We start from the raw sequence: 24,896 nt of genomic DNA on the forward strand, positions 1-24,896 counted from the left end.
AAGCACATGGAGTCCTACTACTCCCATCTAACCTGCACATTCTTGACCCACCTGGCACCCAGCCTACCACGATTTCATGCTCCCCAAATTGAGGCAGAACCCCAACAGTAGCAACAGACACATCAGTACCCCACCCTTATCCCCTTGCCTTATCACTCTGGTACAAGACGATTAGACTTCTGATCACCAGCTTTTGCATTTCCGTGTCTGAGAGTTTTTCTGGCCACTGCTAGTGTGGCTGGAAGTACCCAGATATTATACTCCTGTGGCAGCCTTCAGACAGAGTGACTGTCCAGAGGTGAAGAAATACCCCAGTTCCCTGTCCCTTGGATGGGATTACTCTGAGGAATGTTCAGCACTGGCTCTCAGCTCACCCAGTGTGATTGAGCTCCAGCTGACATGCGAGTGTGCATGCATGCTCAGTCATGTCCAATTCTTTGTAGCCCACCAGGCTCCTCTGTCCATGGGATTTTTCAGGCAAGAATATTGGAGTGTGTTACCATTTCCTCGTCCAAGGGATCTTCCCAACCCAGGGATCGAACCCGCGTCTCCTGTGTCTCCTGCATTGGCAGGCAGATTCTTTACCACTTGAGCCGCCTGGTTTGGCAACACATCTTTTATTGTCTAATATCTGCTCCCTCCCTTATATCACCCACTCCCACACTTACACCACTTAAACTACTTGCATTTGAGTCCTTATCTCAATGTCAACTTGTGGAGGAATCCAAGCCAAGATGGAGGTTTCAGGTAAAGTTTCAGGAATTTTCTTGAGGCTAAGAAAGGCTTCCTGTGGTTTTGGATAGGAACGGTGGACCCATTATGCAAATATCCACTACTGTCTCTGTTGACTCATTTGGTTATTAACCCTTATGATATTAGGGCTATTCTGAGGTTGTAGAACTACCTGAGTCAATATGACCCCATAACACCTCTATGGATTAGTTGCTATTGCATAACAATAGTAATCCACCATAATAATAACAATCCTTTATTATTACAGTTCATGCATCTAGGGATTGGCTGGGGTTGGCTGATCTGGACTGAGCTTGCTCATTCATGGGCAGTCAGCTGAGGCTCTCTTGCAGACTGAGCTTAGCAGGGCAACTCTGCCCGTGTGTCTTTCCCTCTTCTCCAGGAACCAGCCAGTCAGCCTGTCACATTCTTCTCTTGGCAGTGGCAAAGGTGGAAAAGTAAGATGTTCAATGGAGCAAGTCCTTCTTTAAGCCTCTATTTATACCATCCATATGAAAGTTCCTTTGGCCCAAGTAAATCAGATGGCCAAACTCAGAGTCAAAGGGTAGAAAAATCTATTCCTTCCCTCTTGGGGAGGATCTACAAAATGCCCTGGTAAGGGACATAAAGAGAGGAAGGGATTAGAAACTGAGGCCAAATCTACCCCACACCTATAAATTTGTCCTCATAAACCTTCACCTTTCTACTTACCTGTCTCCTGGGAGAGTCCCGCAGGAAACACTTGACTATCATCACTTTTTGTAACTTTTGTAAATTACATTCTGACTTGCTTAGGAAGGATGTTTATCTCTGTCTCTGACAGTCAACAACCAGTTTTTACAATTTAAAGCAGATTCAATAAAGGTGACCATCTGAACTTGCCTTAGTACTGAAGGAATGAATTTGAACTGAAATGTATATTTCAAAAGCTGAAGCATGACAGGAGAAACCAATTAGCAACCAGGCAGCACTACTTCAAGACAACACACAGATTTCCAGAACTGTTTAATTGGAGGGATTCCTTTTCATGATGATTCAGACAGTGTTATTTCTTAAACTTGACATAGACGATCCTCCCGCCTTCCCCAGACATGCTGAAATGGCAGTGAAATGGAAACACCTATCATCAGTATTCGGTGCAGCCCTTTTTATGTATTCTCTGTCCATCAGAGTTAAAAAAAAAAAAAAGATTTATGACTCATTGTTTTTCAAGGATGCTGCTTCCTCTGCAGTTTTTCAAGTTGTTTTTAGATAAGGTATTTCTCCTTGTGTATACACTGCCCACTGAAGTTCTTTTTATATCCCAGGTTCGTATGTTTACGGGCCCATTAGGCAAACTTCGTAACACTGTTTTCTGCCCCCCAGTTGTCTCTGGTGCTTTGAAACAGATGGTCCTCAAAAGAGAAAGAAAATGTGCCTAGACTCAGCCAGAGCCATGAAAAACAATCATACCGTCTGACCCTGTCCCTCTGATGATAACCTTTTATGAGAGCTCTGTTTCCTTAGATCTGCCTTTTGGGATTGCCTTTGTGCCACTTCTGAAGTGGTAGGTTTCTGAGGTCCTCAAGGGAATTGTCCCATTATCTGTGGGAGCACGGGAAGGAATTTTACAGTAACTCTGCTACAGTGAAACATTTGCCTTGAGGCTGGAATCGAAAATAGCAGCTGGAAGGACATTTGGAAAAGAGGGGAAGGAGGAGGTGTGGGAGTGCGAGAGAGGTGGAGGGACAGAGTTTTTCACATTTGGATGAAAAACACTAGCTGCAAGGCAGAACTGAGACAGGCCTGGCATCTCCCACCCTTGAAACTATCCCAAACTCAATTCTCTGAGGGCTTGGCTCTCAAAGCCGGTGATTTCAGTGCCGAGCGTGCTGGCCGGGGTCAGCGCACTGCTCTTGGCGATGAACAGTGAGCACCAAGATTCCTGGATGTCGACCAGCATCCCCGGCCTCTCTTCCATCACACCAAGAGGCGCAGAAAGACTGCTGCTCCTCCCACAGCAAGTTAGCATCCAAAACAGAGACCAGTTTCCTGGAGTAACTAGGAACTGAATGGCTAGTGTCAGCCCTCTGAACACTTGAGGGAGAGATGCTCAACTCTTACCCATAAGTGTCCTTGCAGTAACGGACACAAGTTATAGAAGGTGAGGGGAAGAGCCTAAGACAAATAAACAAAGGAATGTAAACTAGGAATGAAAGTCAAAGTGAAGTCGCTCAGTCCTGTCCAACTCTTTGCAGCCCCGTGGACTATAGCCCACCAGGGTCCTCTGTCCATGGGATTCTCCCGGCAAGAATACTGGAGTGGGTTGCCATTTCCTTCTCCAAAACTAGAATAGAGGCACCTATATTATCATGATGTAAGAGGCCGTGGCAACTAGCCTGCAAATATGGCCCCCAGGGAACCATGCTTCTCAGTACTAGCCCTTTATGCCCTTATAAAATTTCCTCCCTTGAATGTGGCTTGCCTGTGACTTACTGATCACTAGTAGAATATGGCTTAAATGACAATGTGGGACTTCTGGGACCAGGTCATAAGAAGCCATGCAGCTTCTGCCTTGGTCTCCTGGGCCAGTGGTCCACAAACTTTTTGGCAAGAGGGACCAGTTTCATGGAAGACAATTTTTCCATGGATGGGGAATCAGGGGGTGTTGGTTTTGGGATGATTCAAGTGCATTACATTTATTGTGCACTTTATTTCTATTATTATTACATTAGCTTCAGATCATCAGGCATTAGATCCCAGAAATTGGGGACCCCCTCTCCTAGACAAAAGGAGATACTTCTTTGGGACACTCCTTCTCGAACCTGGCCACCAAGCCCAAGCCACATGGAGAATCCAGGGGTAGACATTCTAGTTGACAGCCCAGCTCTGTTCCCTGTTGACAGCCTGCATTAACTGTCACTTCAGATGACTCTCACCCCAGCTGCCACCTGATGGCAACCACATGAGAGACCTCAAGAGAAAATGTCTGGTTGAAAACACTGGATACATAGAACACGAGATAATAAATTTGTGTTAAGCCATTAAATTCAGTGGTTTGTAATCCAGAAGAGGTAACCAGAAGTTACACATTCACAGATGTCCATTCACATGGACAGATACAGTTATGGATGGATACATCCATTGATGGATCAATTGAATAGTTTTTTATTTACTCATTTATTAATTTCTCCACAAATATCTATGGAGCATACATGTTCCAGGCACTGTGCTAGTCTCTGGAAAACAGTGGTGAACAAATTAATTATAGTGCCTGCCTCTAAGGAGCTTACAGTTTAGTGGGTAGCAGTGGGTGGGAGCCTGTGTGGTCAAGAAAACTTCCTGTGAGATGTGATTTTTATTTTTATTTTTTGGCCTTCCCTAGTGGCATGTGGTATCTTAGTTCCCTGACCAAGGATTGAACCAGCGCCCACTTCAGAAGTACAGTCTTAACCACTGGACCACCAGGGAAGCCCTGAGGTGTGATTTTTTTATGAATAAATTTATTTTTTAATTGAAGTATAATTGTTCTACAATATTGTGTTGATTTTTCCAAACATCAACATGAATCAGCCACAAGTATTCCTATGTCCCCTCCTTCTTAAACCTCCTTCCCACCTCCCTCCCATTCCCCCTACTCTAGGTTGTTGCAGACCCTGGTTTGAGTTCCCTGAGTCACACAGCATATTCCCACTGGCTATCTATTTTACATATGGTGATATACATGTTTCCATGTTACTCTCTCCATACATCCCACCCTCTCCTCCCCTTCCATGTGTCCCCGCCCCCTTGCCATGTCCATAGGTCTGTTCTCTACTGTCTGTGTCCTGAGGTGTGATTTTAAAGTGGATATCTGAAATACGAGGAGTCAGCCACGTTAGGGATTGGGGTAGGTACAAAGAACTTTCTAGAATAAGGGAATAAAGGGAATAGTTAGGACATAGCTGGATGGCATCATCGACACAACGGACAGGAGTTTGAGCAAAGTCCAGGAGATAGTGAAGGACAGGGAAGCCTGGTGTGCTGTAGTCCATGAGGTCGCAAAGAGTAACACGTGACTTAGCAACTGAACAACAAGAACCCTAGAGTGGGGAGCGTGGAGTACTGGAAGAACTGAGAGAAAGCCAGTGTACTTGAGCCGAAGGAATTCTAGAGGAGAAATACTGCTGAGGGAGACCTGGGCCACAGTGGACAGTCTTGCAGGCTGTGATAAAGAGTCTGGATTTTCTCCTAAATGCAGTGGAAAAGCGTGAAGGGCTTTTAAACAGAGAAGTGACAAAATCCAATTTACATTTTAAAAAGGTCACTCAGGCAGCCTGATTGGAAGAGGGCAAGAGGGGAACCAGGGAGGCAGTCATCCAGGTGAGATGATGGAGGCCTACGAAACACCAGTCTAAGAGCCTAAGAGGCACCAAAAGGCACCTGCTTCCCACTGTGTCACTGGGGCCGCCGCTCTTCAAAGTGCCCCAGCCGCTTCTGTTCTAAGGTAGCTGGTCTGTGGCCTGTGTTTCCGACTGATGACAAATGCCACAAGTCCATCAGTTCACATCTGGAAAATCTCTAATTGTTTCAGCCATGCAAACGCTCCCCCTTGTTCTGTCCTGATAAGACAAGCAAGGTTTACAGCTAACCCGCCCCGGTGAGGGTACGTGTCAGGTGTATTCAACAAGCTTATTCCTCTCACCCCCTCTCCCCATGCACCCTCACTTCACACAGGACATCCATCACCCCAGGGTGCCTATTGGCGAGGAGCTACAGCAATATAAGCATCCCCCACACCCCCATCCCCACCCCAGAGCCAGCATCTTGGGACACTTTACATTCCAAGTGCCAGCCCATCTGGTTGACCAGATTTACTGCCTGGGTGAAGCTGTCTTTCCTGACCAAGTTGGCTGCTGTTACTAGCAGATACCAGGTCCTTGCGCTGTCATTAAATTAGTTGTGAATAAAAGGGAACCAGAGTAACTAAAGCCTACAGTCCTCAGAGGCTAGAGAAAACCTGTCAATAGTAATTATTCCCCAGGATTGTCATTACAAAGGTATTTAGCTCTGTAGGCTCAGCTTCCCTCAACTTTCTCAGGGTTCATAGACTGTATTTTCATAGAAACTGCCAGCCACATTTCTGACCCAAAAAGCCAGTCTGCATATAAATATGTGTGTGTGTGTTGGGGGGCAAGCACTGAACGAACCCTGAGGGAAGAGATCTTATCACTGATACCCTGCCTTCCCATCAAATCTGCTTCCCCCAGGTCTCCTGCCTCCCCCAGCACCATCTACCTACTGCCTGTCTGGTAGTCAGCCTCGACCCTCTCCCTCCCTCTCTCTACCTATTACCAGTCACTGACTGTCTCCCCAAATCATTCACTCCCTCTGCCCACTACTACCTTAGCCCAGGACACGTATGGCAGCAACCTCTCCAGTCTCCACATCCAGACTCCTCCCGTCCACTTTCTGTAGCTTTGTTGTCTTTTAAAAAATATTTATTTTATTTTGGACTTCCCTGTGAGTCAGTGGTAAAGAATCCACCTGCCAGTGCAGAAGATGTGTGTTTGATCCCTGGTGCAGGAAGATCCCACATGCTGCAGGACAAATAAGGCCCTGGACTGCAACTACTGAAGCCTCCACACTCTAGAACCTGGGTTCCGCAAGAAGAGAAGACACCACAATGAGAAGCCCTTGCGCCTCAACTAGAGAGTAGCCCCCGCTCACCACAACTAGAGAAAAGCCCACGCTGCATGGAAGACCCAGCACAGCCAAATAAATAAATAAAATTTGAAAAAATACTCCATTTTGTTTATTTGGCTGCATGGGTCTCAGTTGTGGCATGCAGGATTTTTAGCTGCAGCTCACAAACTCTTAGTTGCAGGATGTGGGACCTAGTTCCCCAGCCAGGAATTGAACCTGGGCCCCCTGCATTGGAGGCATGAAGTCTTAGCCACTGGACCACCAGGGGAGTCCCTGTAGCCTTGTTCTTAACTCTTCAAACTCCTCCCTCCCTGCTCCCACCCCATCCTCTCTGCACCAGCCATCTTAATGGACTCTCAGCACCTCAAATAAGCTTTCTCTCAACTCTGGGCCTTCCCATTTACTAAGGAAATGGCAAACTAGGATCTTCGAGCCTGCTACCTGTTTTGTAAATAAAGTCTTGTTGGAACACATCCACACCCATACACTTATGTTTTGTCTACAATACACATAGCAACATATTTTTACATACAACAGCAGAGTTGAGTAGTTGCAACAGAGACTGCATGACTTGCAAAGGCTTAAATATTTACTATCTGATCCTTTATAGAAAAACTCGGCTGCTAAGGGGAGTACGAGGGGGAACGGATACAGGTATACGTATGGCTGAGTCCCTTTCCTGTTTACTTGAGATTATCATGATGCTGTTGATCGGCTTTCCCTCAATACAAAATAAAAAGTTTGAAAAAAAAAAAAAGGACAGTTTTACTACCCCTGCCATACACTGTTCCTTCTGGCTGGAACTCTCATCCCATGTCCTTTTCCCATTTCTGTTCCTTCCTGCTCTTGACCTAGCTAACAGCTAATTTATCCTTTAGCTCTAAGCCTAGAAATAGCTTCCTCCAGAAAGACCTCCATGACCACATCCCATCCGCTGAAAACATTTCTCTAGCACTCTATTATTTTACAACAACAATTACAATGGCCTACTAGTCTCTCCCTTTAGACTATGAGCTCCTTAAGTACAAAGATTGGGTCTTACAGACCAGCTTCTCCATTTGAGGGCCCTGGGGCAAGAGCATAAATTCCCATGTATCATTTGCCTAAATATTAAGCATTATAAACTACAAGCTAGCAAACAGTTAAATAAAAAGCCTTTAAACTCTTGTTACCCTGACAAGTATCCCTTCATATGTGGTGAAAAGTACATATCAAGGTACTGTTTTGATGTGATTAAAAGCTGGCAAAATTTTAAATTATGAGTGGATGAGTATTCCAGTGATGGACCAATGTTTATCTGAGTAATGCAAATGAACTACTGTATTATTTAATAAATTTATTTTTGTCTTCATTTTGGCCAAACCACATTATTATAATCTAGGTTTTCACATAATGTGTGTTCAATTGCTTGTAATAATCTAAAGGATTAAAAATAAAATTGTATTAAAAGTACAAAAAATTTGGGTTACTTACACCCAAAATGTAAAGTAAAAATGAGGAAAACATGATTTTATATATGCTATTTTTCTTCTAAGTTATTCAAAACCATGCATTAAAAAGGCAAAATAAGGGAATTCCCTGGCAGTCCAGTGGTTAGGACACTGTACTTCCACTGCTGAGGGCCCAGGTTTGATCCCTGGTAGGGGAAATAAGATCCCATACCATGCACAGCACAGACCAGCAAAAAAAAAAAAAAAAAAAAAAAAAGGCAAAGAAAAACATATAGTGAATGGCAAAATTTTACATTGAAACTGTTTAAAGTTAAACGTTAAATTTAATTTTGTAAAGATTTGATGAAATCTTATTAAATAGATACATAAATAAAAGGAGTTCAATTCTAGTGTGCGAAGCCTATTAGTTGACAATGTGCAGAACTGGCATCACTCTTTGTATAGTATGTCTAGACCACAAACGCACAAATATAATACAAATGGTTTAATACAGTTAATATCATATGATTTCATAAGTACTCTGAGAGCCATAAATTGGAAGGGTACTAAGAGAAGCAAATGGACCCTCAGCCCCACTGCAAAACCATATGTCGTTTTGCAACAATCTACTGCTGGAAGGAAGTAGATTTGAGCACATATTTAATTTGCCTTGATCTTACCTGGGACTTCCCTGGTGGCTCAGACGGTAAAGTGTCTGCCTGCAATGCAGGAGACCCAGGTTCAATCCCTGGGTTGGGAAGATCCCCTGGAGAAGGAAATGGCAACCCACTCCAGTAGTCTTGCCTGGAAAATTCCATGGATGGAGGAGCCTGGTGGGCTATAGTCCATGGGGTAACAAAGAGTCAGACACAACTGAGCAACTTCACTGAGACCTCCCACTGCTCAAATTCTCCCGGTGTGCCAAAGAAGTGTTTTTCTCCAACATCAGCAGTGGCGCATTCCACAAACCTCTGTGATACTGACAAAGTCATCTAGAATTTTGAGGACATACTGTCAGGGATATAGTGAGTCATCTCCCCGGGATCTGAATAAGCTGCAAAGAATCATTGCTTAGAGTTAGAGGTCATGCTCTGCCAATGCTCAGCATGAGGGTGCAAGTGACAGACGCACCATGTATTCCCCCATAAATTTGTGTCTGTGTATTGGTAATATGTGTGACTTCATAAAGTGAGGAACCCCCGGTAGGGCTCCCTCTTGCTGGAGTATAAGGACAATATGGTTCTCTTGTCTAGGATTGTATTCCTACTGCTTACTATAGAGTCTGGCACATAGTAGGTGCTCAGTAAACGCCAACTTGGTTACACTGTGAAGGATTTCTATTATTTTGGACCAGTGAGACACTAATATATAAATGACTGGTCTCTGGCCTCTACACCACCATTAGGGTATATCATCTACTACAGGGGTCCACAAAGCTTTTCTGTAATGGGTCAAATAGTAAATAGTTTAGGCTTTGTAGGCTACTATTGTCTTTGTTGTAAATACTCATAGTGCAAAACAGCCATCAGTTCAGTTCAGTCACTCAGTCGTGTCTGACTCTTTGCGATCCCATGAATCTCAGCACGCCAGGCCTCCCTGTCCATCACCAACTCCCAGAGTTTACTCAAACTTATGTCTATTGAGTCGGTGATGCCATCCAGCCATCTCATCCTCTGTCATCCCCTTCTCCTTCTGCCCCCAATCCCTCCCAGCATCAGGGTCTTTTTCAATGAGTCAGCTCTTCGCATAAGGTGGCCAAAGTATTGGAGTTTCAGCTTTAGCATCAGTCCCTCCAATGAACAACCGGGACTGATCTCCTTTAGGATGGACTGGTTGGATCTCCTTGCAGTCCAAGTCAAGAGTCTTCTCCAACACCACAGTTCAAAAGCATCAATTCTTTGGTGCTCAGCTTTCTTCACAGTCCATCCATACATGATCACTGGAAAAACCATAGCCTTGACTAGATGGACCTTTGTTAGCAAAGTAATGTCTCTGCTTTTGAATATGCTGTCTAGGAGTAAGCATCTTTTAATTTCATGACTGCAATCATCATCTGCAGTGATTTCGGAGCCCCAAAAAATAAAGTCTGACACTGTGTCCACTGTTTCCCCATCTATTTCCCATGAAGTGATGGGACCAGATGCCATGATCTTAGTTTTCATGAATGTTGAGCTTTTAGACAACTTTTTCACTCTCCTCTTTCACTTCCATCAAGAGGCGTTTTAGTTCCTCTTCACTTTCTGCCATAAGGGTGGTGTCATCTGCATATCTAAGGTTATTGATATTTCTCCTGGCAATCCTGATTCCAGCTTGTGCTTCTTCCAGCCCAGCGTTTCTCATGATGTACTCTGCATATAAATTAAATAAGCAGGGTGACAATATATAGCCTTGACGTACTCCTTTTCCTATTTGGAACCAGTCTGTTCTTCCGTGTCCATTTCTAACTGTTGCTTCCTGACCTGCATATAGGTTTCAACCAAACAAAAACAGTTGTGACTGTTCTCCAATAAAACTTTATAAAAACAGGTGGCTGACCATCACCTTGATATCAAAACCAAAGACACCACTAAAAGAAGAAAACTACAGGCCAATATCTTTGATGAATACAGAGGCAAAAATTCCAAAAAAAAATTATCAAATCTAACAATACATAAGAAAGATCATACACCACAACCAAGTTGGACCACCCCAGGGTCACAAGGATGGTTCAGTGTATGAAAAATCCATATGATACACCACATCAACAAAAGAAAAGGCAAAGACCACCTGATCATCTCAACAGATGCAGAAAAAGCATTGGATAAAAATTCAACAGCCATTCATGCTAAAAACTCTTATGGAAGTGGGTATAGAGGGAACATATCTCAACATAATAAAAACTATGACAAACACATAGCCAATATAATATTCAACAGTGAAAAACTGAAAGGCTTCTCACTAAAATCTGGAGCAAGACAAGGATGCCCACTCTCATCACTTCTCTTCAACATAGTACTGGAAGTCCTAGCCACAGCAATCGGACAAGAAATAAAAGGTATTCAGATTGGTAGGGATGACAAGATACTATACATAGAAAACCCTAAAGACTCCAGACAAAAACTACTAGAACTAATAAATGAATTCACCAAGGTAGCAGGATCCAAGATTAACATATAGAAATGAGTTTCATTTCTTTACACTAACAATGAAATATCAGAAAAGGAATGTAAACAATCTTTTTAAAAATCCCATCAAGAAAAATAAAATAAGAATGTAAACCTCAAGGAGGTAAAAACTTATATGCTAAGAACTACAAACCATTAATAAAGGAAATGGAAGATTATTCGAAGAAATGGAAAGCTATCCCATGCTCTTGGATTGGATGAAATACTACTGTTAAAATAGGCATACTACCCAAAGCAATCTACAGATTTAATGCAATTCCTATCGAAATACCCATGACTTTTTTAGTTTACAGAACTAGAGCAAATAATCCTAAACTTTATATGAAACCAGAAAAGACCCAGGATTGCCAAAGAAATCCTGATGAAAAAGTACAAAGCAGGACGCATAACCCTCTGAGACTTCAGACAATACCACAATGCTACAGTAATCAAAATAGCATAATATTGGCATAAAACTGACATACGGATCAGTGGAATAGAATAGAGAGCCCAGAAATAAACTTACACACCTATGGACAATTAATCTTTGACAAAGGAGGCAAGAATATACAATGGAGAAAAGACAGTCTCTTCAGGCAGTGCTGGGAAGCTTGGACGGCTGCATGCAAATCAATGAAGTTAGAACACACCCTCACATCATACAAAAATAAACTCAAAATGTCTTAAAGACTTAAATATAAGACACCACAAAGCTCCTAGAAGAGAACATAGGCAAAACATTCTCTGACATAAATAGAAATAAAAGCAAAAACAAACAAATGGGACTTAAGCTCATAAGCTTTTGCACAAAAAGGAAACCATAAACAAAATGAGAAGACAACCTGCAAGCTTGGAAGAAAATTTGCAATTGATGTGACATAATTTTCAAAATATACAAATAGCTCATACAATTCAAAAGCAAAAAAAACAAACAACGCAATCAAAAAATGGGCAGAAGACCTAGTTTCTCTAAAAAAGACGTAAGGGCCAATAGGCACATGAAAAGATGTTCATCATCGCTAATATTAGAGAAATGCAAATCAAAACGACAATGAGGGATCACCTCACGCCAGTCAGAATGGCCATCATCAAAAAGTCTACAAATAATAAATGCTGGAACAGCTGTGGGAGAAAGGAACTCTCTTACACTGTTTGTGGGAATGGAAGTTGGTGCATCCACTATGGAAAATAGTATTAAGGCTCCTCATAAAACTAAAAATAGATTTGCCATGTCCAGCATTTCCAGTGCTGGGCATATACCCAGACAAAACTATAATTTGAAAAGATACATGCACCCCTATGTTCATAGCAGCACTATTTATAATAGCCAAGATACTATTTATAATAGCCAACCCAAATATCCATCAACAGATGAATGGATAATGAAGATGTGATATATACAATGGAATATTACTTAGCCATTAAAAAGAATGAAATAATGCCATTTGCAGCAACTTGGATGGACCTAGAGATTATCATACTAAGCCAAGTAAGTCAGAAAGAGAAAGACAAATACCATATGATATCACTTATATGCGGAATCTAAAATAGGATACAAATGAACCTATCAGCAAAACAGACTCACAGATAAAGAGAACAGATTTGTGGTTGCCGAGGGGGAGAAAAGTATTGGGAGTTTGGGATCAGCAGATACAAATTATTATATATAGAATGGATAAACAACAAGATAAACAACAGTTCTCTGTATAGTACAGAGAACTAGATTCAATACCCTGTGATAAACTGTAAGGAAAAGAATATGAAAAAGTATATATATGGATAAATCAGTCACTTTGCTGCATAGCAGAAATTAATGGAACACTGTAAATCAACTATACTTCAATAACACTTAAAAAGAAACAACAACAAAAACAATCAGATGGCTGGCCAGACTTGGCCCACAGGTCATGGTTTGCCAACCCCCATCCTGGAGCAGAGGAGGAAAGGGACAGTGCTGATGGAGATGAGGAGGCAGAACTGGAAAATAGGAGGTGGAATTATCAGGAGCTGATGACTGCTGAGGGCTTGGCCACTCTACCCTGATCCCCTTAATTACTCTGCTGTGCCAGTGGAAGCCCAAGCTGAAACTGTGTCGAGATGTTAAAGGCCTCCCAGAGGCTGGCTTTCCTTTATCTGGGCTGCTCCTCCTCCTTGGCCTCCCTGGTTAGTCACCGCATTTGTCTTTTTATAGGTATCTCCAGTTTTCTGTCTGGCTCAGTGCTTCTCCAACCTGGCTTGTGCATTAGAATCACTCAGGGAGTTTATGAGAAAGATCCCTGTCTAGACTCTCGACCAGGTATTTTAGTTTGCTTGGGATGTCATAACAAAATACCACAGATGGGGTGGCTTAAACAAAGATTCAGTTTACTCAGTTCTGGAGGCCCAAAGTCCAAAATCAAGGTGCTGTCAGGGTTGGTTTCTGGTGCAGCCTCTCCAAGGTTTGCAAAGGACCCCCTTCATGAGTCCTCATGTGGCCTCTCCTCTGTGCATGCGCTGGGCGGGAGTGTGTGGGAACTCTGGTGTTTTTTTTTTTTTAATTGGGGTATAGTTGCCTTACAACATTATGTTAGTTTCTGCTGTACAACTAAGTGAATTGGTCATATGTATACATATACCCCTTCTCTCTTGAGCCTCTCTCCCAACCCATCTCCCTCCCATCCCACCCACCCAGGTCATCACAGAGCACAGAGCTGAGCTCCCTATGCTATACAGCAGGGTTTTTTTTTTTTTTTTCTTATAAGCATACCAGTCCTAGGGCTTTATTCTTATGACCTCATTTAACCTTAATACCTCCCGAAAGGTTTTCTCTCCAAATACAGTCACATTGCATTGCAGGTTAGCGCTTCAATATATGAATTTGTTGGGTGGGGGCGGGGGGTTAGTGTGGGAGAGACAGAGTTCATTCCTGTGATATTGTGATTTACAATAAGAAATATATATTTGGTCTTTGTCCACTGTTCTAGCACATAGTTCCTAAAACCCTTGTGAAGAACCATAGGGGCTTCTTTTGTTACACTATCTAGCTTTATGCTCAGTTCTTGAAATAGCTTTAGGCTAAAGCAGAAAGGTGAAATGGGTGTCTTTTGTTATTCATAACAAGCCCCTATCAACCTCACTAAGTTTATGTTAATGAGGTAATTTTTGGAAGGCTCCAGAGGCTGGGGCTGGCTGCCAGGGGAACTGATCACTTTTAGAGGGGTGGGGCTTATAGTTCCACACCCCAGGCCCCCACCCCCATCTCTGGGGAGCAGGGAGCTCCTGAGATTGAGTCCAGTTGTTAGGGGAAACCACTGACTGACACCACTTGCCCTGGTCAGCTAGTAGCCACTTGCATGAGTTGTCTTACAACAGGAGGTCCTGGGAAGGAATGTGGAAATAAGAAGCTACCACCTATGGAAAGAATTCAGGGAAGGTCAAAAGGAGAGAGGAGACAGATACCAGTTCATATGTCCTACCAACCTCCCAGAATCCTGCTCGCTGGAATCCATCTTGTCTGAGCGATGCATGCTTCACCAGGAAGGACCTCGGGTCAGAACGATTGGCCAGAGACAACCCGGAAACTAACCCCATCAGCATAAAACCTGAGACTGCAAGCCGCACGGCAGAGCAGTCCTCCTGGGTTCCCTTACCCTGCTGCTCTCCTCGCAGGTGCCTCTTCCCAGCAAAGGCTCTTGCTCTGTCAGCACTTGTGTCTCCTTGGACATTTCATTTCTGAGTGTTAGACAAGAGCCCACTTTTGGGCCCTGGAAGGGGTTCCCTTCCTGCAACACACTCACCGATGACCTATAATCAAATCGTAGCTATGTAATGAGCCTCCTATAAAAACCCAAAAGGACAGGATTTGGAGAGCTTCCAGGCTGATGAACAAGCAGTCACCCACGTGCTGGGAAATTGGCGCATCCGAAACGCGACTGGGACAGAAGCTCCTGTGCTCAGGACCCTCCCAGACCCTTCCCTACGTATGTCTTCATCTGGTTATTCATATCCTTTAATGTCCTTTGTAATAAACTGGTCATCTAGTAAGTACACTTGTTTCCTGACTTCTGTGAGGCAAGCTAGCAAAGTAAGCAAATCGGAGGACGGGAGCCTGGGAAGCTCAGATTTATAGCCGATCTGACAGAAGCACAGGTGAAAACCTGGGTTTGCACTTGGTGCCTGACGTAGGGGAGGCAGCTTGTAGGACTAAGCCTGCACCCCTCGGTGTCTGCCACTATCTCCAGTGTCAGAGTTAAGTTAAATCGTAGGACAGTCAGCTGGTATCACAGAATTGTTTGCAGTATGGAAAATCTACACATTTGGTTTCAGAAGTGATGTAGTAGAGAATCAGAATTAGAGGAGACACATGGGAGCTGTGTCTTCTCTAAGTTCTTAACACCAGAGTCTTGGATTAATTGGTTTCAGGTGAGGCCCAGGTACCCAGAAAAATCTGATGCTCAACACAGTTGAGAAGCCGCTTAGATTGGATATCCTGGTTCGGGTCTTATTCTCCCAGCTCTGTCATTCCTCCAGGACAAATCCAATTAAAAGCTCATCATTTCTGCACTTGAGCTCTTCTTTGACCCAGTCTCCACTTCAAGGTAAAGAGAAGCGGACACTATGTGGAAGGTAAGGAATTAGAGGAAGGAGATTTCAGGGTTTCTGCCTGGACCGTTGGCAGGGCCATTCACTTGGTGGGAACCATAAGGGGCAGGTCTATAGGAGAAGCGAATGTGTTTGGCTTTCCCATGCTGACTTTGAGAAGCCAATGAGACAGTCCCATGTTGCTGTCAATAAATAAGTCTGGAATTGAGATGAAAGTTCTTGGCTAGAGACAAAAGATTCAGTCTTGAATCAGCCAAGAGTCGCAAATTATATGCACGGAGTGACTGAATGAGAGCAAAGCATCAGAAAAGGAAACATGGAGAATTCTAACACTTGAGAGGGGTAATCTTGTTTCCAATGAACAAGACTAGCAAGGACCCATTTGAATTAGTTGGGAAACAGAGTATAAGAACAGAGTAAAAAGGAAGAGAACAAGTCAACTGTAAGTTACAACCAAGAAGCTAAGTTTAACAACATCTGAAGCATCTCCTGGATCTGACTATTAGCAGGCATTGGCAAACTTGGTGAGACATGGTGGCGCCTGTGGATACCTTCGGTTTGTCCCTGCTCTGAGCCCTGGGGGGTTGACCTGTATGGGCAGCATCAGTGGATTTCCTGGCCCCACAGTTTCAGGCTGGGCTTGGCCAAAGGAAAGCATTGACAGGAAATCAGAGGGAGAGAGGAGAGGAAGGTGGAGGTCCATAATCTCTCCAGTTCCAGTTTGAGGAGGGTCACCAGAGACTGGCCTCACTCTCTGATAAAGATCACTACTCCTATTGCGTGGTCCTCTCCGCATAGTACTCTCTCAAGCTCTGCTCCTATAAAGGCTCCTTTACCTTTTCCTTCAGGACAGTGACAGCTTCCTGCTGTTACCAGCCCCTGGGGCGCCATACTTGGCTTCCCTATACCCTGTCAGCATCTTTGTAAATAATCCTTATATGAAAGTGAAAGTGAAGTCGCTCAGTTGTGTCTGACTCTTTGCAACCCCATGGACTGTGGCCTATCAGGCTCCTCCGTCCATGGGATTTTTCAGGCAAGAGTGCAGGAGTGGATTGCCATTTCCTTCTCCAAAATTCTTATATAAACCCGCTAATGTTAACCAATTTGAGTGTACCCTTTGTTTCCTGCTGGGATCCTGATGGATGCAAGACACAATCCAGACTGTAGCTGGTTGGGGAATGAGTGGGAGATCAGGAATAAGAGATTATTATTTTGAGAAGGATCATAGAAAAGTACAGATAATATAAAACTACATCTACTACCAGAATGAAAAAAAAGAGGATACTGGATCATTTTGATTCATAATTTTAGAAAAGAAAAAGTAAGAATGAAGTCTATTGTTTTACATCTCTCTTAACAGAGACCACCGCTCTCGTGAATTAGTTATGAACTCTTATAGCTCCCCCCTTTTCAAAAACACGTTTAGTATGTGCTTTAGAATTTACCTCAATGCTGCCACATTGTATGTGTGGCTCAGCAGCTCCTTTATTTTCTCAAGAATACATTTTTGAGAACTATCCATGCTGACATTTATAGAGTTAGGCCATTTAAATTGTTTATTATTTTTTTTTGAGTATCGTTGATGTACAATGTTGTGTTAGTTTGAGGCGTACAGCAAAGTGAATCTGTTATACTTATGTGTCTATTTCATAAATAAGTTCATCTGTGTCACACTTTAGATTCCACTCCATAGTATTTTATTTTTTATCAATTTACTTCCTAATAATGACGTTTGTGATTCCAGTTCTTCTATTATAAACAATACTGCAATGAACATCTTTGTACCTTTCTCCTGATGTATGAGTTTTTCTCCGGAGTATGTACATAGAAGAGGACTTGATGATGATCGAGTTTGTGCATTTCTAACTTTACTAAACATTACCAAATTGACACCCTTTCTAATTCCCTGAAAGCAGTTCTACAAAGTTCCATAAGCAGTGGATACAGATTGTTGTCTTTTCATTTCATGGTCAACATTTTACATGGTTAGAGTTTATGATTTTTTAAAAACTCTGATGACTGTAAAATCACTACACAAAATCCAGTATACAACTGTTGCTATTAAACATAAATATGCTTTTGGAGTAGAAAATGCATGTACACAACATAAAGTTCAGAAAGGACAAGAGCATATGTAGTAGAAAATGAATCTTTCCCCAAACCCCGTCCCTCAGCCACCTAACTCTGTGGCCTGTATTCTGTTTATTGTGTGTTTTTCAGATATATGTAACTGCATAGAATGTATGAATTGGCCAAAAAGTTCATTCAGGTTTTCCCATAACATTCAAACAAACTTTTTGGCCAACCCAATATGTAATAAAACAATATGTAATAAAAAAATAAATTAATAAGACAATTCATTCCATTGCACTTCTTCTGTCTCAGTAGGTTCTACACATTTTACAAACTCAATGTTAATTATTTCATTTTTACCATAAGCCCTGTTTCTGTAGATCCCACAAGCATAGGTTTGGGTGACAACTTGAAGAGCTTCCATTCCCAGTGTCAAGGGCCCATCAATTCCAATGGTCCCATCACAACTGCTCTAAGGGGCTTGGGGAACATCTATTACCATATCAAGTGCTTTTCTTCTAGAGTTTCCTAGAAGCTTGTGGACTAGGTCCTATCATTATCTGTCATGGTACCATCAGGAAAACAGTCAGCACTCCAGGTATTTCAAATAGGAAGGGGTTTAATGCAGGGAATTAGAGGCTTTCATGACTCTGGGAAAGCTGCAGGAAAGATGGTGGTTAGAATCTCTTTCAGGAAGTCTAGAAGTACAGGGATCATAAGGAAGCTACTGCCATTATGCACTTACTGCCATCTCAGCTGCCTGTAAAGCAATGGGAGGATTCTCAGACCACCCGCCCGAAAGCTGTAGGCAGAATCCCAAGTCGGCCATTCCATCTGCTGCTGCCCATACTTTTGCCCATAACTGCCTCTGGAAGGGGCTTCCCTGGTGGCTCAGATGGAAAAGAATCTGCCTGCAATGCAGGAGACCTGGACTCAACCCCTGGGTTGGGAAGATTCCTTGGAGGAGGGCATGGCAACCCCCTCCACTATTCTTGGCTGAAGAATCCCTATGGACTGAGGAACCTGGCAAGCCCCAGTCCATGGGGTCACAAAGAGTCAGACATGAATGACTGAGTAACTAAGCACACAGCCTCTAGAAGACAGTGGCCTCTCCTCTTCCCTACCAGGTCTCATGCAAGTGCCTCTCATTAGTGGAGTCTAAGACAACATGTTCTCCGGTGGGTAAAGACAGATACCGAATAGCCACAAACAGCAACTAAAAGGATTTTCAACATGCCCGAAACTCAACTGAATAATTTGTGGGGGCTTCCCAGGTGGCACTAGTGGTGAAGAATCCACCTGCCAATTCAGGAGATGCAAGAGACAAGGGTTTGATCCCTGGGTCGGGAAGGTCCCCTGAAGTAGGAAATAGCACACTACTCCTGTATTCTTGACTGGAAAATTCCATGGACAGAGGAGCCTGCCTAGCTACAGTCCATGGGGCCCCAAAGAGTCAGAATCAACTGAGCACTCTCCCTCTATACATAGGTGATTTTATTACTTAACTTTATGGTATTACATTCTGCCTCTATTAGAGGCAGAGCCCATGAGAATTGGTTGGATAGCTATGATGTACTTCATAAATTTTATATAGGGTAACAGTAATTAAAACACATTATTGATTGGTGGATTTTTGCAGAAACTAATGCCTGTGGCCAGCTGTTTGTTATGTAAGTGAACATTGAAACATCTCTGGTCAATAATACTGGGTAACAAAAGATGGATTAATATATCTCTGGTCATTAAGTTATTAAGCATCTATTTTACCATCCAAGATCACCAAGTATGTGAGACAGACTTTGGGAAGAGTAACAGAGAAGGAAGGAAAAGACCGATTTCCTATTCTCAAGCAAGCAAGCTTTATTCTTTCAACAAACTTTGAGATCCTACTATATGTTCACATCAGAAACCTGAGGAAAGCAGAACTTGATACGGACTCGTACATACGAAATCAAGGATAAAAATCTGAATATGAAACAAATTTATGGTTACCAAAAGGGAAAGGTGGGGGAGACAGACAAGTTGGGAGTTTGAGATTGACATGTACACATGACTATATTTAAAATAGATAACCAGCAAGGATCTACTGTATAGCACGGGAAACTGCTCAATATTCTATAATAACCTAAATGGGAAAAAAATTTGAAAAAGAATAGATATATGTATATGTAATGACTGAATTGCTTCGCTGTTCACCTGAAACACAGCACTGTAAATCAACTACAGTCCAATAAAAAAATAAAAATTAAAAAAAACATACTATTTCATAAAAGCTAAGTACAAATTTCAAGATAGAGATTACTTATGGGGAGAGTGGGGATATAGGCAGTTTAAACTTGATGAAATGTCTATGTTTGTATATTTTGCTTTTACTTCTATTGTTCCCTCTGACTGAAATATTTCATAATAAAACAGACTAAGAATGTCAGAAACCGATGTTGGGCTGTGCTCGATCTTGGGTCAGAGAGTTTCTTGGGAACCAATCTTTGTGGCGCTGATCAACTAGATCAAGAAAAGAAATTGTACATGCTGCAATAAAAGATAAATTTAGTGTTGGCATAAACTTTTCATTTTTAAATCAAGGTGTTCAACTTGAAATCTTTCTGGCTTTGGGAGGGAAGATAGAATAAAGCCAAAGTCCTACCTTTTTGTGATTCTACATCCAACAGAACACTCTACAGACCAAAAATGCAAGTATAAAGGGATATGAGGTAGGGGGGTGAGCAGCACGAGACGGGGTTTCGCACAGAAGAAGGAAAGGGAAAGAAAAGAAGGGGGAAAAGGGCAAGCATTCAAAATTCACTTACGGTTAGGGCTATATATATAAAATGCCCTGGAAAATTAAAAGACAAGACATGTTCCCTGGCCTCAAGGGACCTAAGGCAGGATCTGCTCAAAGGCTCAGAGGTGTCTAGAAGGAGAATGAGTTTGCCATGTGCTTTGCAAGAATAGTTTCATTTTTCAATTCACACATTAACCTCACAAGGCAAGCACTTCTGAGCTTATGTTTCAGGTAAGGAAACCAAGGCACAAAGAATTTCCATAACTTGCTCCCTTCCAGCAAGAACTAGAGCCAGGAGTTTATGTCGGCACCATTCTTCCTAAAAAAAAATTTTTTTTTTTTTTTTGGCTGCACTGCACAGCATGTGGGATCTTAGTTCCCAGTCCAGGGATTGAACATGCATCCCCTGTATTGGAAGCACTGAGAATTTTTTTTATTAAGAGGTTTTTTTGGATGTCAACCGTTTTTAAAGTCTTTATTGAAGTTGTTACAATATTGCTTATATGTTTTATGTTTTGGTCATGAGGCATATGGGATCTTAGCTCTCTAACCAGGGATCAAACCTACATCTCCAGCATTGGAAGACAAAGTCTTAACCTCTGGACCGCCAGGGAACTCTGAATGTCGGCAGCATTCTTAACTGATGCCCTCCCTAGGGCAGAAAGACTCTGGTGGGCAATGGAAGTGCTATCTCCTAGAAAAATGTGTCTCTAGAGGGTAGAAGTATAACTCATTCATTTCTCAGCCCCCTTCTCCAGGTCCCACAGATATATTTTCTAACTCTGTATTATTTTTAAAAATCATATTTCTTTCTTCTCTTGCCTTTCCTAATTCCCTTTTCTCCAAGCTTCTCTTCCCTTTCTGTCCCGCTGCTCTCCCAAAGCCTGAAATATATACATAACAAATGTAAATTATGCTTTTAGTCTTTCCAAATTGTCCTCTCTATTTGGGTCTATGCTTGGAGGAGATGGAAAAGGTGACCTCTTAGACTATAATTCTCCCCTCTGTCCAGTATCATTCCCATCAGCTTACACGGTTTAGTACTCTCATCTGAAAATATATAGGCTTTCCCAGTGCTTTAGCAGTAAGGAATCTGTCTGCAATGCAGGAGATCCAAGAGACGCGGGTTTGATCTCCAGGTCAGGAGGATCCCCTGGAGGAGAGCATGGCCACCCACTTCAGTATTCTTGCCTGGAGAATCCCATGGACAGAGGAACCTGGCGGGCTACGATCCAGAGGTTCACAGAGTCAGACAGAACTGAAACGACTGAGCATGAGAACTTAAAAAAGTATATATATACACAAGTATATATATATGCATATATATTCATATAAACTATTTTTAAGAAAATAGTCCTTGACCCCTCATGCTCTTGGAACTGTATTTCTCTATTCTCCACTTACAGTGCCACCTTAAAAAAAGCTGTCTGTAGCTACTGTCTTCATTTCTCACCTTTTCATTTTCTCTTCAACCCACTTCATTGGCTCTTGCTTACCCTCTATGCTGACATCTCCCAAATATGTATTTCCTGCTCCAACCTTCTTAACCAGCTGTCTGTGTGCCTGCTCAGTCATGTCCAACTCTTTGTGACCCCTGCCTACTTCACACCTAATTTGGATGTTTAATTTCCAAATTAACATGCTCCCAAGGCAAAACCTGCCTCTTGAGAAACCTATATGCAGGTCAGGAAGCAACAGTTAGAACTGGATGTGAAACAACAGACTGGTTCCAAATAGGAAAATGAGTACGTCAAGGCTGTATACTGTCACCCTGCTTATTTAACTTATATGCAGAGTACATCATGAGGAACGCTGGGCTGGAAGAAGCACAAGCTGGAATCAAGATGGCCGGGAGAAATATCAATAACCTCAGATATGCAGATGACACCACCCTTATGGCAGAAAGTAAAGAGGAACTAAAAAGCCTCTTGATGGAAGTGAAAGAGGAGAGTGAAAAAGTTGTCTAAAAGCTCAACATTCATGAAAACTAAGATCATGGCATCTGGTCCCATCACTTCATGGGAAATAGATGGGGAAACAGTGGACACGGTGTCAGACTGTATTTTTTTGGGCTCCAAAATCACTACAGATGGTGACTGCAGCCATGAAATTAAAAGACGCTTACTCCTTGGAAGGAAAGTTATGACCAACCTAGATAGCATATTAAAAAGCAGAGATATTACTTTGCCAACAAAGGTCCATCTAGTCAAGGCTATGGTTTTTCCAGTGGTCATGTATGGATGTGAGAGTTGAACTGTGAAGAAAGCTGAGTGCCGAAGAATTGATGCTTTTGAACTGTGGTGTTGGAGAAGACTCTTGAGAGTCCCGTGGACTGCAAGGAGGTAACCAGTCCATCCTAAAGGAGATCAGTCCTGGGTGTTCATTGGAAGGACTGATGCTATAGCTGAAACTTCAATACTTTGGCCGCCTCATGTGAAGAGTTGACTCATTGGAAAAGACCCTGATGCTGGGAGGGATTGAGGGCAGGAGGAGAATGGGACGACAGAGGATGAGATGGCTGGATGGCATCACTGACTCGATGGGCAAGAGTTTGAGTGAACTCCAGGAGTTGGTGATGGACAGGGAGGCCTGGCATGCTGCGATTCACGGGGTCACAAATAGTCGGGCACGACTGAGTGACTGAACTGAACTGAAGGCAAAATCTCTTTTCCCCAGCCAGATCAATGCCTCTTCCAGCCTGAAGCCCCTCCTTATCTGGCAAAAAGCTCTAACAGGAGCCCAGAGAGCCTGGGGGGATCATCCATTTTCTCCTCCCCCCACCTTGAACCCACCACCAAGAGCTATCTACTCTACCTCAAACACATCCCAAACCTATCTGCTTTGCTCCATTTGATCCTGATCCAAGCCATCACTATCTCTTACTGAAATTGTTATAGACAGTTTATATAATCCATTCTCCATGTGGTAACCAAAGTAATATTTTTATACTCAAGTAATATCATTCCTCTGCTCAAAACCCTTCAATGTCATTCCATCATGGTTAGTATAAATTCTGGCTTTCGTGGCTCTATATTGCTAGGGTTCTGGTCCTCCCTCTGACCAGATCATTCCTGCTGCTGCTCTCCAAGCCCTAACCATACTGTCTTTCTGTTCCTTGTGCAGGTTAAGGTTTGGAACTTCTGTATTATTTGCTCCCTCTCCCTAGATTATCAACTCCCTTGATCTTCCATTGCTGACTTCTTCCAATACTCGGGTCTCAATTCAAATGTCACTTTCTGTGGACTTCCTTGGTGGTCCAGTGGTTAAGAATCTACTGCCAATGCAGGGGACACAAGTTCACTCCCTAGTCTGGGAGGATCCCATATGCTGAAGGGCACCCCAAAACGAGAGGCCACAACAATGGAAAGCCAGGGCACTGCCACAAGGAGTAGCCCCAACTCATGGTAACTAGAGAGAGCCTGTGCACAGCAATGAAGACCCAGCATAGCCAAAACGAAATTAAAACAACAACAAAAAACAAATGTCACCTTCTCAGAATGGCCTTCCCATATCACCCAATTGAAAACATTCACTCATCTGCTATCACCCTATCCTAAATTATTTGATATTAGCACTTACTGGGGCTTCCCCGGTGGTGCTAATGGTAAAGAATCTGCCTGCCAATGTAGGACATGCAAGAGACATGGGTTCAATCCCTGGGTTGGGAAGAACCCCTGGAGTAGGAAATGGCAACCCACTCCAGCATTTTTGCCTGGGAAATTCCATGGGCAGAGGAGCCTGGTAGGTTACAGTCCATGGGGCCATAAAGAGCTGGACATGACTGAGCGCGCAGGCATGCACCCACACGCACAGAGTGCTTATTACTACTTGATGCTTCATTGCTTTGTGTGAGTCCATCCACATTAGAACGCAAGCTCTGCGAGAGCTGGAGCCTCGTCTGTCTTGTGTTTTGCCAAACACCCTACACTACGAAAAGGGTAGTTTTGCCATACACACTAAAAGGGTGCCTAGCACATAGCAGGTACTCAACATTTAATAAATTAGTACAAGATACGATCTTTGAAATCTGGGACCATTATGACTCATAAACCTCTACATAATTTCCCCAATTGCCTAATGACATTGCTACAGATCTTATGAGCTCTCAAAATATGATTCATGATGATGAAAGCATAGAAAATAAATTTCCTGTAAAAATTCTGGAGAGACAGGGAAAGAGAAGATCTTAATGTTTGCTTTTATCTTAATGAAAAGCCATTTTTTCATTTTTCTTAGGGGGCATGAGGGGCTTCCAAATTAAGTTTCAGATTTCATTCATTACTTCTATTACTCTTAGTGAAATTTTCCAGTGAAAATCTGTTATGATAAATCTAATAGTTATACTAACTGCGGTCCACCAAATATGGGATTCTAGTCGAACATGGGATTCTCGTCTAGGTCTAGGGTTCAGGCCTTTGAACCAATAAGTGGTTGATGAGTCCCAGGGGGCAAAGCCTCCCCTATACCCTCAGTCTGTCGCACTTAACCTCC

At 42.7% G+C, this 24,896-nt stretch overlaps 2 non-coding genes across 2 annotated transcripts; one reads left to right on the plus strand and one right to left on the minus strand.

The window, feature by feature from the left end:
* Positions 1-6,591: 6,591 nt before the first annotated feature.
* TRNAW-CCA (transfer RNA tryptophan (anticodon CCA)) lies at positions 6,592-6,665 on the minus strand. The gene has a single exon. It is a non-coding gene; the product is annotated as a tRNA-Trp (tRNA).
* Positions 6,666-8,514: 1,849 nt separating this feature from the next.
* On the plus strand, positions 8,515-8,586 carry TRNAC-GCA (transfer RNA cysteine (anticodon GCA)). Its single transcript has one exon. It is a non-coding gene; the product is annotated as a tRNA-Cys (tRNA).
* The last annotated feature ends 16,310 nt before the right edge of the window (positions 8,587-24,896 follow it).

This window comes from Bos indicus, chromosome 19 (assembly GCF_029378745.1).
Source record: "Bos indicus isolate NIAB-ARS_2022 breed Sahiwal x Tharparkar chromosome 19, NIAB-ARS_B.indTharparkar_mat_pri_1.0, whole genome shotgun sequence".
NCBI classification, from domain to species: domain Eukaryota; kingdom Metazoa; phylum Chordata; class Mammalia; order Artiodactyla; family Bovidae; genus Bos; species Bos indicus.